Source organism: Gossypium arboreum, unplaced genomic scaffold (genome assembly GCF_025698485.1).
Source record: "Gossypium arboreum isolate Shixiya-1 unplaced genomic scaffold, ASM2569848v2 Contig00200, whole genome shotgun sequence".
In the NCBI taxonomy this organism is placed as follows: domain Eukaryota; kingdom Viridiplantae; phylum Streptophyta; class Magnoliopsida; order Malvales; family Malvaceae; genus Gossypium; species Gossypium arboreum.
In genome coordinates, this window is record NW_026440318.1 from 58,696 (window position 1) to 75,380 (window position 16,685).

At 34.5% G+C, this 16,685-nt stretch overlaps 2 pseudogenes; both read right to left on the reverse strand.

The window, feature by feature from the left end:
* Window positions 1-5,218: 5,218 nt before the first annotated feature.
* Window positions 5,219-6,226, reverse strand: LOC128288302 (cytochrome f-like; annotated as a pseudogene).
* A 4,453-nt stretch (window positions 6,227-10,679) lies between these two features.
* Window positions 10,680-12,278, reverse strand: LOC128288305 (photosystem II CP47 reaction center protein-like; annotated as a pseudogene).
* Window positions 12,279-16,685: the final 4,407 nt, after the last annotated feature.

A 16,685-nucleotide genomic window follows, 5' to 3' on the forward strand; every position in this document is an offset into this window, starting at 1 on the left:
AGGGTAACGAAGATAAAATACGAGCTTGTTTTATAGCAATAGTAATTAATCGTTGTTGTTTTAAGGTCAATCTATTTACTCGCCTAGATAATATTTTCCTTGTTCACTAATAAATCGACTAATTAAACTCATGTTTCTATAATCAATTCGATCCCCGATTGGATCGAGGGCAAACGCCTGAAAAGATCGCTTGGATTTAAGAAGAGTCGCTTGGATTTATCCATGATTTCTTTATTCCTTATTTCTAATATTTCTAAAAGAATCCTATCCCTATCTCTATTTCTAAAATCCTATTTTGAAAATTCAAATTATAAATTAATATAATAAATAGGATTTGGTTTGTTTATTTTATTATTATTGTTTATTTTATTATTATTTATCATTTCAATATATAATTTAAATATATATAAATTAAAATATATTAATAATATTTAAATAAATAATATTAATAATATAGAAAGAAAATATGCGTTATATAACTAATTATATACTTAATATATTATATACCTAATGTCATATTTTCATATTCTCGGGAAGTGGTGACATACGAGCACTTGATTCGATTTATTTCTTTATCTCCCCGTGAATTGTATGTTTGTAACAATAAGGACAAATTTCTTCAATTCCAATCGACTGGGCGTATTGTGTCGATTTTTTTGAGTAATATACCTGGAAATACCCGTTGATTCCTTATTAACGCCGTTTCGAACACAACTGGTACATTCCAAAATAATCGTTACTCGGACATCTTTACTCTTGGCCATGAACCTCCTTTGAGTTTTTAATTCACCCAACTTTTCTATTTTCCGATCAAAAGCGAAGAAGAGAATGAAAAAAAAAAAATAAAGTTGCTAACTCAAAACAAATCTTGAAAGATTTTGTTGCAATCAATATAGTAAATCAATATAGATTTATAGTAAATAATAAGAATAAGTAATACAACGATTTCGAACTCTATTTAGAATCAAACCACCGTACGGTATTTTCTTTAAGTATCTTGTAGGATACTGTTGTTCCAGCCACATTTCTCTTTTCGCTCTACTAGTAATTTAATTGGAGCTTGAACCCGAGTTTCGGTGAGGTTGAATCCACTTTTTTCGTTCTACCTTCCTTATTTATTTTATCTAATTCTTATCTAATTCTAAAAAAAACTAAAAAGGGGGGCGAGAGTAGTCACAGATATTTGATTGTATCTCGATCTAATCTTTTCGCCCGTCCGCGACAATAACTCGAATTAAAAAAGGGAATGTTAACATCCGGGAAAAACGATTGATCTCTATCAATAAACCCGCTAAAGAACCGAACCAGAGTACTTAGTACCGGTGCTACGGAAAGATATGTTTTAGATCTCGCATTTAAAATCCTCCTTCTTTATCGTATTACATTATGGTAATACATATATAATCGCATGTATGTGGTTAAAGACCACTTGGTTTGTCTATTTGCCGGAATTCCTAATTCAAAATTCAAATTTAAATGTACAATGATTCGATAGATAAGATTTTCCCTTTCTTAAAACAACAAAACAAAATAGGTCCCTTTCCACCTGAAAATTCCACTAAAAATATTCATTTATTATTCATTATATGGTTGTTATATGATATGAGACCAAAAGAGAAATGGAAAGATCCGTTTTGTATATCAATAGATGAAATAAAGGTGTGGAAAACAAGACAGGGATTCTCTACAATGACATTTAGGCCAATTGAAAGGATGTAGCGCAGCTTGGTAGCGCGTTTGTTTGGGTACAAAATGTCACGGGTTCAAATCCTGTCATCCCTACCTATTACTTCTCCTTTGAGCAGTAACGAGGAGTCGTTTTAGATTGATTAAAATTAAGCATACATAATCTATCGTTTTCTCATATTATATATGATATATGATAGTATAGTTGCGCGATGTATTGGGGTTATAAAATAAAAGAATCCTCTTTTTACAGTCTTATTTATTAAGAAAGCGCTCTTAGTTCAGTTCGGTAGAACGTGGGTCTCAAACCCAATGTCGTAGGTTCAAATCCTACAGAGCGCGATTCCGCTCTTGTTAGGTCGAAATTACACCGAACTGAAAAAAATTGAACAACAATTCGAATTTGACCTCCTTGGATTAAATTATTAAATTCAAATTATTAAATAAATTGAAATTAAAAATTTAAAATTAAAGGGTCAGTCAAAAAAAGGTATGTTAATTAATCAAGGTCCAACTGATCACCACGTCTGTATTGTAAATATGCGGTTACGAATAATCCAGCCAAAGTAATAGGAATTAGACCTAAGACGATTCCAAATAGAAAAACTTCAATCATTTCAATTTATTTGAAAGGAGAAAAAGGTAATATCTATCCTAAATATTAATTTCTATTGCCCATGAATATCAATACCTAATAATTGATAATTAACACGGTGAGAGCTATAGAATATATGGAATAGGGCGAAAGCTTTGTTTTTATGAATTGTTCGTTCAATTAATTTTCAAATAAGTCGTATCTTACTCAGACCAATAAATAAAGCTGAGGTTATAGTTAAAGCCGCTAGTAAAAACCGAAATAACTAGTTATAGTAGGCATGAAGGAGCTAAATGAAATATGTTTTTTTATACATATGTTTATAAGCACTTACCTAAGTTTCAATTTTTAAACGAGGGGATAAGCAAAATACCAATTGAAATAATAAGTTCAATTGAAATTTTTTCTTCATCAATCATTATAAATGGTATTCACAAAATAGAGCGGCAGGACAAGAGTAGAAAAGAAAAAGAAATCGATTCATCATCTTTGTAGTTAGGTCAGAAAAAACCTTTGGATCTAATACAAGAATACAAGAAAACCGCCTCACAAATATTGATTAGTAGAATTTTTTTATTCCTTGCTCTTTTTTTTATCTATATCTAACGACTACTCTTACTTGTTACTAGACGACTAAGCAATTCCTTAAAATAAAATAAAAAAAAGGGGCTTCCAACAAAAACAAAACCTCTTGTGCAACTACGAAAAAAGTCAATTTTATATTTCGCATCTAATTGACTTGCGGAAATATGATAATTTCCTTCATGAATTATTATAAACCAACTCGTTGGATTCACGGTTACCTGATCTTCCGTTTCTAGGCCCAAGCCAATACCTCCAGGAATTTGAGAATTTTCTATTGCATGATACCTGGTTATACATCGACAAACAAGAAGAAGAAAGAAATTATCTAGCACTTCACGTCGATATACTGTTTGAAATTGCGTTGCTGTGTCAGAAGAAGGATAGCTATACTGATTCGGTATACTCTAAAATACCTTTGGTACAATATTGACGATCTCACAAAGATTTAGTTTCGGTGAATTCCATTTACTGATCCCATCTTTTACGGAATCGATCCCTACAAGAATATGTGGAGCTCGGCATGTCTGGAAGCACAGGAGAACGTTCTTTTGCTGATATTATTACCAGTATTCGATACTGGGTCATTCATATTACTATACCTTCCTATTCATCGCGGGTTGGTTATTCGTCAGCACAGGTTTAGCTTATGATGTGTTTGAAGCCCTCGTCCAAACAGGTATTTTACAGAGAGCCGACAAGGAATTCCATTAATAACTGGCCGTTTTGATTCTTTGGAACAACTCGATGAATTTAGTAGATCTTTTAGGAGGACCCAATGACCATAGATCGAACCTATCAATTTTACAGTGCGATGGTTGGCTGTTCACGGACTAGCTGTACCTACCGTTTCTTTTGGGGTCAATATCAGCAATGCAGTTCATCCAACGATAAACCTAATTCAATTAATTATAGAGCTATGACACAATCAAACCCGAACGAACAAAATGTTGAATTGAATCGTACCAGTCTCTACTGGGGTTATTACTCATTTTGTACTTGCTGTTTTATTTTCAATTATTTCTTCAATTAAAAAAAAAGTAGTAGAATACTAAATAATAGTAGAATTCTCTTATCCCATTCGGAAGGATTGTATCTCATAATTATCTATGACTGTTTATGTCTTTAGCATGACCACTTGATGAAATGCGGAGGAAGCGGGATAAATGGCCGATACTACTGGAAGGATTCCTCTTTGGATAATAGGTACGGTAACTGGTATTCTGTGATCGGTTTAATAGGTATTTTCTTTTATGGTTCATATTCTGGATTGGGTTCGTCCCTGTAATATGGAATAATGGATAATGGGACGAACTAGTTATAGGCATGAAAGTGTAAGAACTCAGGGGCCCGCCTCCTCTTTCTTTGTCTGATTCGCGAGAAGGATCCCGTTGAATTCTTAATGATCATGATCATAATATTTTGGTCGTATAAATGACAACAAATGGATCACTTTTCCGATGATTTTTTGAAAAATGAACTCAATTTCAATTAATTGATTCATAGCATCTGCTCTTCGATAGTATCTATCGATACTTTCAAGGTTAGAAGAAAAAAAGGAATCACTCAATTGGATGACACAATACAATATATATTTAATATTTCTTTTTTTTTCTGTCGACCAGATTCAAACCTTTTCTAGACTAGTCTAACCTTACTCGATTTATTTTAGTATTTCATCAAAGTTTGAAATTATTTTATAAGTTTATCGCTTGATTCTATTTTATCAAAAAATCAGTAAGGATTCCTTCTCTTTTTTGGTTGTCCATTACTTAGTATATTATACTTATTTCGACTTATTTTATACTTATTATATTATCCTTATTACTTATTCTATTATAAGTAAATCGAAAAATAAAGGTTCTGAAAATCTGGAAAAATCAAACTAAGAATAGAAATCTTTGACGAACGGGTCCCGGTGTTATTATTTCGACACAAGAAAAGGAATTTTACACACCTTGTCCGAAGGCTAGAAGAACGAAGAATACTCCCTGTAATTATTTGTTCCCCTCATTTAATTTATCCTTCCTTTCTATTCTCCACTTATCTTATGTTTAGTATCTACTCAAAATTTAGAAAACAAAACCTATTCTGTAACATTTAAATCTGACACTGACAATGGGAATATAATTACACCCCCAATTTGGTCAATTTGATTGAAAAAGAAAAAAAAGAGTAAAGACAAATAGTCTTCTTCACAATATACATATTTTGTTTTGAATTTTGAATGCGGTAAAGCAATTCTAGAGAAAAATAGAAACAAGCAAAGACTTTCATCCCTTTTTCATTATACTAACCTAATTGCCAGGAATAATTTGTTCTTTTTACAAATTTGATGTTGATAAATCCACAGATCTAGAAATTCATTTCGGACACTTGAACCTTCTCAAACTGTTTCTTTTTAGAAAAAAAGATTTGTGCAAAAACAATAGATGCCAAGAAGAACAAAAGACCTTGGACGCGTAGTGGGTCTTGAAGTACTATTTCTGCATCCCCCTGACCAAATCCACCCACATTAGGATTAATTGTTAATGGTTGATCGAGTTTGATAGATTCACCCTCTGAAACAAAGTTCTGGTCCTGGGGATAATATCAACCACTTGATGTGTCCATCCAGGCATCCGTTATGGTTATTTCGTACCCCTTTTTCTTTTCGTATGATTTTGCTTACTATACCTGTTGCCGTAGCATTATAAACAGTATTACTTTTGTTCCTCAGGATAAATCTTTCCCTGTTTCCGCCTACATATGGGATATTTTAAGAAATGAGCATCCTTATTACTAGCAGGGTCTGGGAAAGAATAGGAAGGTGATTTCACTATATTTTTACCAGGAACAGGACCTATCACAAGAATATTTTTCTTAGTGGGGCGGTAGTTCTGAAAAGACAGATTGCCTATCTTTTCTTTCATCTCGGGCGAAATACGATCAGGCGGGCTAACTCAAACCCTCTGGTAAAATAAGAACAGCACCCACATTCAAAGCCCTTTCTTACCATTAGCAAGAACTTGTTTCAGTTGCATATCATAAGAATTCTAACAACCGCTTCAAATACAGTATCAGGAAGTACCGCTTGTGGAACCTCAATATCCACAGGTTTATTCGCTAAATGGCAATTGGCATACAATACATGATTGCTTCTCGTGGATTTTCATACCCCTACTGCGCAAAATGGGATATGCATTTGAAATGGAAGCCCCGGTTATTATATAGATCATGAGCGATACGGAAATGGATCGAGTAATCTCCTCCTTTATCCAAGAAAAAGTATTTCTAGTTTGCATGGTCCAATCATTGATCCCGAAAATTTCTACAATAAAATTAGGTAGGTCACTAGTATAGTTCCCTAGCCACGATTCTGCTATTTACACTGAAAACTGAAAAAAAAATGACTGAAACAGAGGAGAATTGTATTCTCCTGATGGGTAGAAAGAGTAAAGTAAGTACGACTTTGCATGCTTTGCTTATCTCGAAAGTAAGAAAGATTCTAATTGAATCCGTGAATCATTTTCAGTCATTCATTGAATGATAAATAACTACAAGTGACGGAGATACACGATTTAAATAACGAAAGATCCAATATTTTAAAATTGTATCTAGAATGACTGGAAAAAGTAAAACAAGACCAGATATAATTTGATCATTATGAGCAAATCCAAAATCTTTGTATATAGGCCAATCATTGGTTCCCAACCGTGGGGCGAATGAAATCTATACATAAATCTGTTAATAAAGAATGAAAAAGCTTTTATTGTGTCGCTTAATTATATAGAATTCTTGACCCAAGAGTTAAGAATAAGAAGTTCTTCATTCCCCAAAATAGAATAACCACTTAGAATAACGAAACAGATTAGATTGGTCGAAGTGCAAAAATCGTATGGATATGATCCTCATTGTGCAGCTTGATCAATTGGATCGTTTCTTTTGGAATTCTATACGAAGCTTTTGTAGATGTGTTTCGGGTATTCTTTTATCATTTCGTCAACAGGAAGTTCCTCTACTTCTATGAATTGTTCTAGAATACTCTTTTCTTGAATATCATTCAAAAAGTTTCGGATTGCCTAGTATCCCACCAATTAGTAATCCAAGATTTCAGACTTTTATTAAATGAGAGAGATCCACCAGGGCAAAAATACTATAGATGCAAGATATAGAAGGGGAGTGAATGCTTTCTTTTTGCCATTTTCATCTGTGAGTTGTTAATGAACCCACCTCATTCGTTGACTTTATGTGATCTAATCTTTCTATCAAGCATGCCTTTCATTATATTATAAGTAAAGGGCCCATGAATCTATTCTCTGTTTTTTTGATTCAGTGCTTAGCCCTGAATCTAATTGAATCTAAAAGAATACAGAATATAGAAAATAAGAATCCACTTTGAATTCAGATGAAATATATATATATTGTTATATTGTTTTTGTTTCCGCCCTCCTCTCATAATCAAATATGTCCGAAAATTTTCGCGGGTTATCTAAACTATATATAGTCTAGAGTCCAGCAATAATTGAAAAAAATTAGGAAAAATATGCTGATCAAAAATGATGACAAAAAAAGACAGAAAAGTTATCATTACGTTTATCATTATGTTATATGAAAGAAATCCACTTGTTTAGTTCTTTAGTTCTTAAGGAGCACAAAGAAAGGATAAAGGGAGGGGCCGATTGAGAAAAGAAGTAGAAAATTTACAAGATATGATCTATCTGTATCTAACGTATCAACTCCAAATATTGCAAATAAAAGCGAAAGTCTTTATTTCGATTTGATATATGAGATGAATCCAGTATTTCGATTTCTTGCTTATTTTGTTGCTGAATTAAGTTGAGCGGTTTTGTTTACAGACGCATAAAAACTATTTTGTGGACAAAAAAACTGTTTTTTATGTTGACTCTTCCGTATACGTCCGCTTTGGTTTGAATGGGCATTCTGAAGAAACTTCAGTTTAGTTCTGCTATAGAAAAAGAGGATTCTTGGATTGAGCTTTTCCTCCGGCGAAATTTTATTCTGCAATTCATTTCAAAGACTTCAATCGGTACACAAAAATAGGCCAATTCAGCAGCTTTTGTTCAATTTCGCGCGAGTCAAATTCTCATCAGTACGAGTCAAGGGAACGGCCCCCCCTCTGATTTCCATATAAAGGACACGACGAGCATAAATACCCTCTTTAACTTCTATTCTGATGGACTGAATATCTTTCATAAGGAATCGTAGAAAGATGCGACGATTTTTCAGGAAAACCCCAACGAAAATACAGACTATTCCTCCTTTCTATCGAATCGATCATAACCACTGCCTACATTCCAAAAATTGTACCACAAATAGGAACTAATAAAGAGGCCTGCGATCCCATAGAAAGACATCACGATTCCTTGTGGAAAAAACTATTTGCTGAGACGGAAATAAAGATATCAAATTCCTACCAAGATAACTAGAAGTTCAACTAATAAAACCCTAATGAACCAAAAAAGGATAAAGGCCCAGCAAAATTGCTTTTTTTCGAGATCCCACTATAAATTCTATCCATATAGATTCTGATCGCCAACTCATACATACTAGATCCAGTTGCATTTTATTCGAATTGAGAGAATAACCAAAAAATTCGACTTTACTTTTTTGTTTCGGTAACTCTCATCAACTAGTACTATTTGATATGAACTTTTAGAAGGAATTCATCAAATTGCTTCGATCTAAAATCATCCCTTTATGATCGCCTATACGGATCTACTAGATATAGACTTTAATTTCATACATCCGTTCAGTACCGATCCACTTGCTATAATTCATTTAACCCTATACCATGTTTACGTATGCATAAGGGGCTTTTCATTTATGTTCGGTTCGGGTAAGCCGGATGTTATACAATATTCTACTAAATAGGTATCCATGACATCTAAGTCTTGAAAAAATAGATAAGATTTGGTCTTGGCCCCATCGAATCTAAAAATCTTAGTTTTTGAACATACAAAGATAAAGCCATTGCAATTGCCGGAAATACTAGGCCTACTAAAGGCACAAAATAGAGGAAAACTGCTGAAAGTTGTCATAAAATGGGTACCTCAATTTAATATTTGTACCTGTTATTGTTATATTGTTTAGTTAGAAATATATCTTATAACGATTATATTATAATTCGTATATTATACTAATTATATCTAAATACTAAGTATATCTAAGCGAATCTATATATCTAATAGATATCTAATAAGTGCAAGAATGTAGAATTAAATAAAAGGACTTGCCCATCTTTTAAATCAAATAAAATAGATGTATATGATAAGATAATCCACTTTCTTTATTATCTTACTTTATTCTTACTTTTCTTATTATTCTATTGTTCTTGTCTTCTAATTTGCATTTTGAATTTAATAAAGAAAGAGTTTATTACAAATTGTCGAAAGATTCGATTCGTTAGAATCCGATCCAAGAACAGGGATTATTAGTAATAGAATTTTCGGGAGATATAGAAAGATGCAAAACTCTATATTTCTATTCTATTTTTCTCTATTTAAATTCTATATACATACGCAATAGGAGGATAAAATTCGTTTATTTGTCTCTCAAATTCAATTTCATTTCTGAAGGAAAAAATTCGCTTTTTATCTTGTTGCTAGATCGGCGCAGTCGTCTTTATGTTGATCGTTACAGGCCTCTTGAATCTTCTATTACCTACTTATTTCTTTTTCTTTGCTTTGATTTGTTCTTTGTATGAAATGTGGCTTTATTCTTGTTTTCTTTCTTTTTGATAGAATTCTCTTGTTAAGACCCTATGAATCAATTGAAACTTCAGATTCATACCAGAACCGCGATGATTCAATAAAACCTTCAAACTAAGTCCAACTTTGAGTAAGAACCATTGGATCATCTTATTCAATCAATAGAATAGATATAATAAATAAAATACAAAGAAAAGGTTTGTCCTTTGATCAAAATAAGCATAAACTAAATGAGTTTGAAAGAATAAAAATCTTTCGATTTATAAATAATATAACTCTTTCTTTGAATTTTTTTGAGTCCGTGCGAGGTTTGAATATTAAGTATGAATCATAGTTCAAATACTGTGATCCATTTCATATATTCCGTGCTCCAGATACTAGAATGACTATCCGACGGGATAAAACTATCTCGATCAAGATGAGACCCATTTTCTGTACTATCAATAGGATCAATTATAACAAGTCACACACTCATATTCCGGAAATACAGAAACAAATAAATTTCGCGGTCGAACTACCGAAATAGAATGGGGCTAAAAAATCCGAGAACTAAAAGTTTCAATTTTTGTATTGAAACGCGAGGCTTCGTGATTCTTGTGAATCTAATTCATTGAAATTCCATCCAGTAAAACGGAAAATTATAAATCTCCAAATAATAGATAAGAATATCGCAAATAAAGCCATTGCGACACCCATCAAAGAGTCGTTCCCCATCCAGGGGCTACCTTACCATATTCCGAATTCAATGGTTTCAAAAATCCCAACAGTTCGTCTTGGACCAGATCTAGAACTACCCTCAACGGTTTGTGTAGCCATAAATCTTATTTTGTATTCAGTGAGATCTGTTGACTTTGTATATCATTCCGCTGTAAATAAACAATCTTATCATAGACCCATTGTGATCTTGAAATTATATAATAATGGAAACAGCAACCTTAGTCGCCATCTCTATATCTGGTTTACTTGTAAGTTTTACTGGGTACGCCTTATATACTGCTTTTGGGCAACCCTCTCAACAATTAAGAGATCCATTCGAGGAACAGGACTAATTGAGTAATGAGCCTCCCAATATTGGGAGGCTCATTACTTCAATGAACATAATAATCATTTCATTTTTTTAGTTAGAATTTTAGGCGGTTCTCGAAAAAAGATAGCGAAAAAAATTATCCCTAGAGTAGATACTAAGAGGAATGTATAAACCAATGCTTCCATAAATTCGATCGTGGTTTACAATTATAGCTTCCGTACCTGTTTATTTGGAATCATCTCCCGAATAAAGAAAGAACAAGAATCAAAGAAAAGGCAGCGATTTAAATCAAGATTTTTCCAGCAGCCTATGGCAAATCACAAATAAGTAGAAGCAAAAAATAACAAAGCAATCTTGCATCAGACTACTTGTCTTCTTGTAGTTGGATCTCCAAGTTTTTGGAATGCTCCAAATTCCACTTGAGCATCCAAATCTGGATCAATACCGGCAAAAACATCTCTGAACAGGGTTCTAGCACCATGCCAAATGTGTCCGAAGAAGAAAACAAGGCAAGCATGCCCAAAGTAAACCAACCCCTCGGACTGCTGAAAACACCATCAGTTTCAAAGTAGCACGATCTAATTCAAAATTTCACCCAATTGAGCACGTCTAGCATATTTTTCACAGTAGCAGGATCACTATAACTCACTCCATTGGGTTCGCCGCCATAGAACTCAACAGTTACACCTACTTGTTCGACACTATACTTTGATTCTGCCCTTCTAAAGGGACATCCGCTCTAACAATTCCGTCTCCGTCTACCAAAACAACCGGAAATGTTTCAAAAAAGTAGGCATACGACGTACAAAAGTTCACGCCCGTCTTTATCTCTAAAGATAGGGTGCCCTAACCACAACAGCTATTCCATCCCGTTGTCCATGAACCCGCTCTGAATAATCCTCCTTTTGCCGGATTATTGCCAATGTAATCATAAAAAGCTAATTTTTCAGGAATTTTAGACCAAGCTTCTGATAAACTTTGATTTTCGGCTAACCCAGCACTAACCCTTCGATATATTTCTTGCTGGAAGTATCCTTGATCCCATTGATAACGAGTAGGACCAAATAATTCGATGGGTGGTTGCTGAACCATACCACATAGTTCAGCAACAACAAGCTGCAAAAAAGACAGCAGCTATACTACTGGAAAGGACGGTTTCAATATTTCCCATACGTAATCCTTTGTATAAACGTTGGGGCGGGCGGACACTAAGATGGAATAAGCCCGCTAATATGCCCAATGTCCCTGCTGCAATATGATGAGAGGCTATTCCTCCCGGAACAAAAGGATCAAAACCTTCCCGCCCCACGCCGGATTTACAGGTTGGACCTTGCCAGTTAGTCCATAGCAGGGTCCGTGAAGCACAAGCCAGAAAACACAATAAATGCTCAGCACACCTTCGTAACTCCAAATGCACCGGATTTGTTATGACCCCCCTGTAATACTCCAACCGCCCCATGAATTGGTTGTTCTAAACGAGTCATGAAGGGTATAACGAACATACCTTGTCTCACATTGGATCAAGAACGGGATCGGAGGGATCAAAAACGGCTAATTCATATAGAGCCATTGAACCGGCCCAACCAGCAACCAGAGCCGTATGCATTATATGAACAGAAAGCAAGCGACCGGGATCATTCAATACGACAGTATGAACACGATACCAAGGCAAACCCATGGAAATACCCCTTTATCAACGAAAAATAGACACTATGTAACTTTATTGCATTGGAATACCTCCCCTTTGGGTGGATTCTTTCGGAGAAAGGATTAATATTGTTCTATTCCATTAGTAATTAGGGAAGAATTCGGCTCAGAAGAAAAGCAGATCTATTCTATACCCGATAAGTATCAATGCAATGGGGGTTGATCCTATTTTTATGAATGAACGTATCCCTATTTGTTCATCATTCAAAGGACCTATTGGTAAGAATTCTCTTTCATTCATTCTGTCTTTATTTTATATTTTATGGCCTTATTCTATCTATGTATAAAATATGAGGCCAATATTATTAAGACCATTATTACGCTTCCAGATCAAAGTGAAATATAGTATTTAATTCTTTTCTTTCCTTTAATGCCTATTGGTGTTCAAAGTTCCTTTTCGAAATCGGGAGAGGAAGATGCAGTTTGGGTTGACGTATGGTGCGACTTGTCAAATATATTGGGTCATATAGGATTCCCCGTTCTCTCCCGATCGAGATATCCTCTGTTTCGCTTAAAAATTGATTGAATTATCAAAATTTGTAGCGTGAAGTGTAATGAAGTGCAATTAGAGATCCATTTCATTTTTGGGGGTATCCAGATTAATATTTTCAATTAGAATGATTTATGGTTGGCTTGGTTGGACCGAAAAATGAAGCATCAGGCTCCGTTTAGAAAAAACCAATTGGTAATACATTTATGATTACCACCTATATCATAATCATAAATCTTTTATTTACAATTCGAAATAAATAAGAACGATTTCAAACTATTAATCAATCGAATAATATGAGAAATACGTTGAATATTTGGCGAAAACATGAAAGAAAAGGAATTAAAATAAAAAATGAAATCATAGCAAAAAGATGTGGTATTGGGTCATTTGTCCTATATGCGCAAATCAAATCAGGCGGATCTTTACTCGGGTGAGCATAAACCTAAAAAATTGAATAAAAATTGATGAAACCCATTCAGGAACAAGAAAATGACATCGTGATTTGGTTGAATCAATGAAAAAAAATAGATCAATGAAAAGTTTGTGCGATAAGTTTAGCGAATTTTCTATTATAGATTATGGAAAACAGGCCAAAACTTATCTTTCTTTAATTCATTTTATTTAAAAATGTAAGAAAAGCCCCTTCGTTAGAAATTAGAAGTTAGAAAAGGCACACTAGAAAAACGAAGGATGGCTGGAATCTACATTGATTTTTTTCGCAATTTTTGTTGAACCGTATGCATCAAAAGGTGCCTGTACGGCTACTAAGGATACAATTTTATCCTAATCAACCGACTTTATCGAGAAAGATTACTTTTTTTAGGCCAAGAGGTTGATAGCGAGATCTCGAATCAACTTATTGGTCTTATGGTATATCTCAGTATAGAGAATGATACCAAAGATCTGTATTTGTTTATAAACTCTCCTGGCGGATGGGTAATACCCGGAGTAGCTATTTATGATACTATGCAATTTGTGCAACCAGATGTGCATACAATATGCATGGGATTGGCTGCTTCAATGGGATCTTTTCTCCTGGCCGGAGGAGAATTACAAACGTCTAGCATTCCCTCACGCTCGGCATAATGAGTTTTTTGTTGATGGAAAAAAAAAGAAGACTATGCCTTCGCCATATGAAATATGAATTAGTAAGTAATAATAGCATGGCACTTCGAATTCGATATGATATTTTTTGATTTCTTTTTTTTTCAAAACATTAGATTATGTATCGAAAGAGTAGTATGAGAAAGGGCATTTCAATTTTATCTTAGCTTTCGTGGGCCATCTCAGCGTCACAAACTTTTTCTTTTCACACAGGGCTATTAACAATATTTATAACAATATTTATGTTATAAAATAAAAGAGTACGAAAAAAAAGACTATTTTTCTTTCTTTTTTGAAAAAAAAAAACTTTAGGATACTGAATCACAGACGAAATAAATATATAAAGCAACGGACCATCATAGTATTTTTGAACTTTTCGAAAAAAAAAAAGAAGTGGTAATTGGATTATTTAGTGATCTGGGTCTAATAGACGCTCTCTCTATTTTCTCTTTTCTTTTTCGATGAAAGAAAAAGAGAATTCCATTGTAAACCGTATGCAATGCACAAAAATGCCTGTACGGTTGTTCAATTCTATCTTTTTTCTTATTATTCTTTAGCTATTTTAGCTATTCTTCTCGCCTCATTATGTGAGTTAGAAGAACCTTTTATTATATTATATCATCAGGGTAATGATCCATCAACCTGCTAGTTCTTTTATGAGGCACAAACAGGAGAATTTATCCTGGAAGCGGAAGAACTACTGAAACTTCGCGAAAGCCTCACAAGGGTTTATGTACAAAGAACAGGCAAGCCCGGGTTGTATCCGAAGACATGGAAAGAGATGTTTTATGTCAGCAACAAGCCAAGCTCATGGAATTGTGGATCTTGTAGGCGGTTAAATAAGTTAAATAACAAATAGCAATAGCAACGATTTAACACCAATCCACAATTTAATTAAGATTGATTTAATCCCTCTTCTTCCTTTCCTTCTTAACTTAAGCCTAAAGCCTAAGGGGTTAATATTTTATTAATCTATTAAATAGAAAAAGTAATTCAGAATCATCTGGTTGGGATCGATCTAAACCAGTCTATTATGTATATAATTCAGTATGCCAACTATTAAACAACTTATTAGAAATACAAGACAGCCAATTAGAAATGTCACGAAATCCCTGCTCTTGGGGATGTCCTCAGCGCCGAGGAACATGTACTAGGTGTATGTGCGACTTGTTCAGATCATGGGCTGAGAAAAAGAAACAACTTTTTCGTATCAACAGTCCGTACCAGTGAATAGAATGGGGTTCGTCCGTTCACTATCTAAAAAAGCTAGATCTACCATATCCTTCTATTGTGTATGAAATTTATGGTTTCCATTGGCGCAAATCCAATCTTAGAATTTAAGATGAGAAAAAATTCCCCATTGGTAGCAAATGCTTATCCATTAAGCAGGAAAATCCTATTTAAAAGCAAAAGATTATGCTTCGACTCTTGCAAAGAACGGACTAACAGGGTCAGCTGCCCTAAGTGTTCCAGTCGGCGGAGCGACCCTAGGACGAATTTTAACGTGCTTGGGGAGCCGTTGATAATTAGGTCCTGTAGATACTCGCACAACATCCCTATTCATAAATCCGCGCCCTTTCATACAATTAGATACAAAATTATCTATTTTTGAAACAGGAATTAAAGTAGTCGATCTTTTAGCTCCTTATCGTCGTGGAGGAAAAATCGGACTATTTGGGGGCTGGGGTAGGTAAAACAGTACTCATTATGGAATTGATCAACAACATTGCCAAAGCTCATGGGGGCGTATCGTATTTGGCGGAGTAGGTGAACGGACTCGTGAAGGAAATGATCTTTACATGGAAATGAAAGAATCTGGGTAATTAATGAACAAAATCTTGCGAATCAAAAAGTGGCTTTAGTCTACGGTCAGATGAATGAACCGCCAGGAGCTCGTATGAGAGTTGGATTGACTGCTAACTATGGCGGAATATTTCCGAGATGTTAATGAACAAGACGTACTATTTATGAATAATATCTTCCGTTTTGTCCAAGCGGGATCCAGTATCTGCACTTATTGGTGAATGCCTTCCGCTGTGGTTATCAACCCACCCTTAGTACCGAAATGGGTACTTTACAAGAATTATTACTTCTACCAAGGAGGATCCATAACTTCTATTCAAGTGGTTTATGTATACTGCGGATGATTTGACCGAAATACCTTACACTACAACATTTGCGCATTTAGATGCTACTACCGTACTTTATCAAGAGGATTAGGCGCCAAGGTATTTATCCAGCGGTCAATCCTTTAGACTCCAAAATCCTGTGCTCCAACCTCAAATGGTTGGTGAGGAACATTGTGAAACTACGCCAAAGGTTAAGCAAACCTTACAGCGTTACAAAAGAACTTCAGGACATTATAGCTATCCTTGGGTTGGGCGAATTGTCCGAAGAGAATCGCTCTTAACATAGCAGGCTAGCAGCGAAAAATTGAGCGTTATTTATCACAACCCTTTTTCGTGGCGCAGGTATTTACTGGTTCCCGAGGGAAATATGTTGAATTCGCAGAAGTAATTAGGAAAGTTAAATTGATCCTTTCCGGAGAATTAGGCGGTCTTCCTGAGCAGGCCTTTTATTTGGTAGGTAACATCGCCGAAGCTACTTTGAAGGCTTCGAACTTAGAAATGGAGAACAAATTGGAGAAATGACCTTAAATCTTTGCGTACTTACCTAATCGAATTGTTTGGGATTCAGAAGTGAAAAGAAATCATTTTATCTACTAATAGCGGACAAATTGGCGTATTACCAAATCACGCCTATTGCCATAGCGGTAGATAT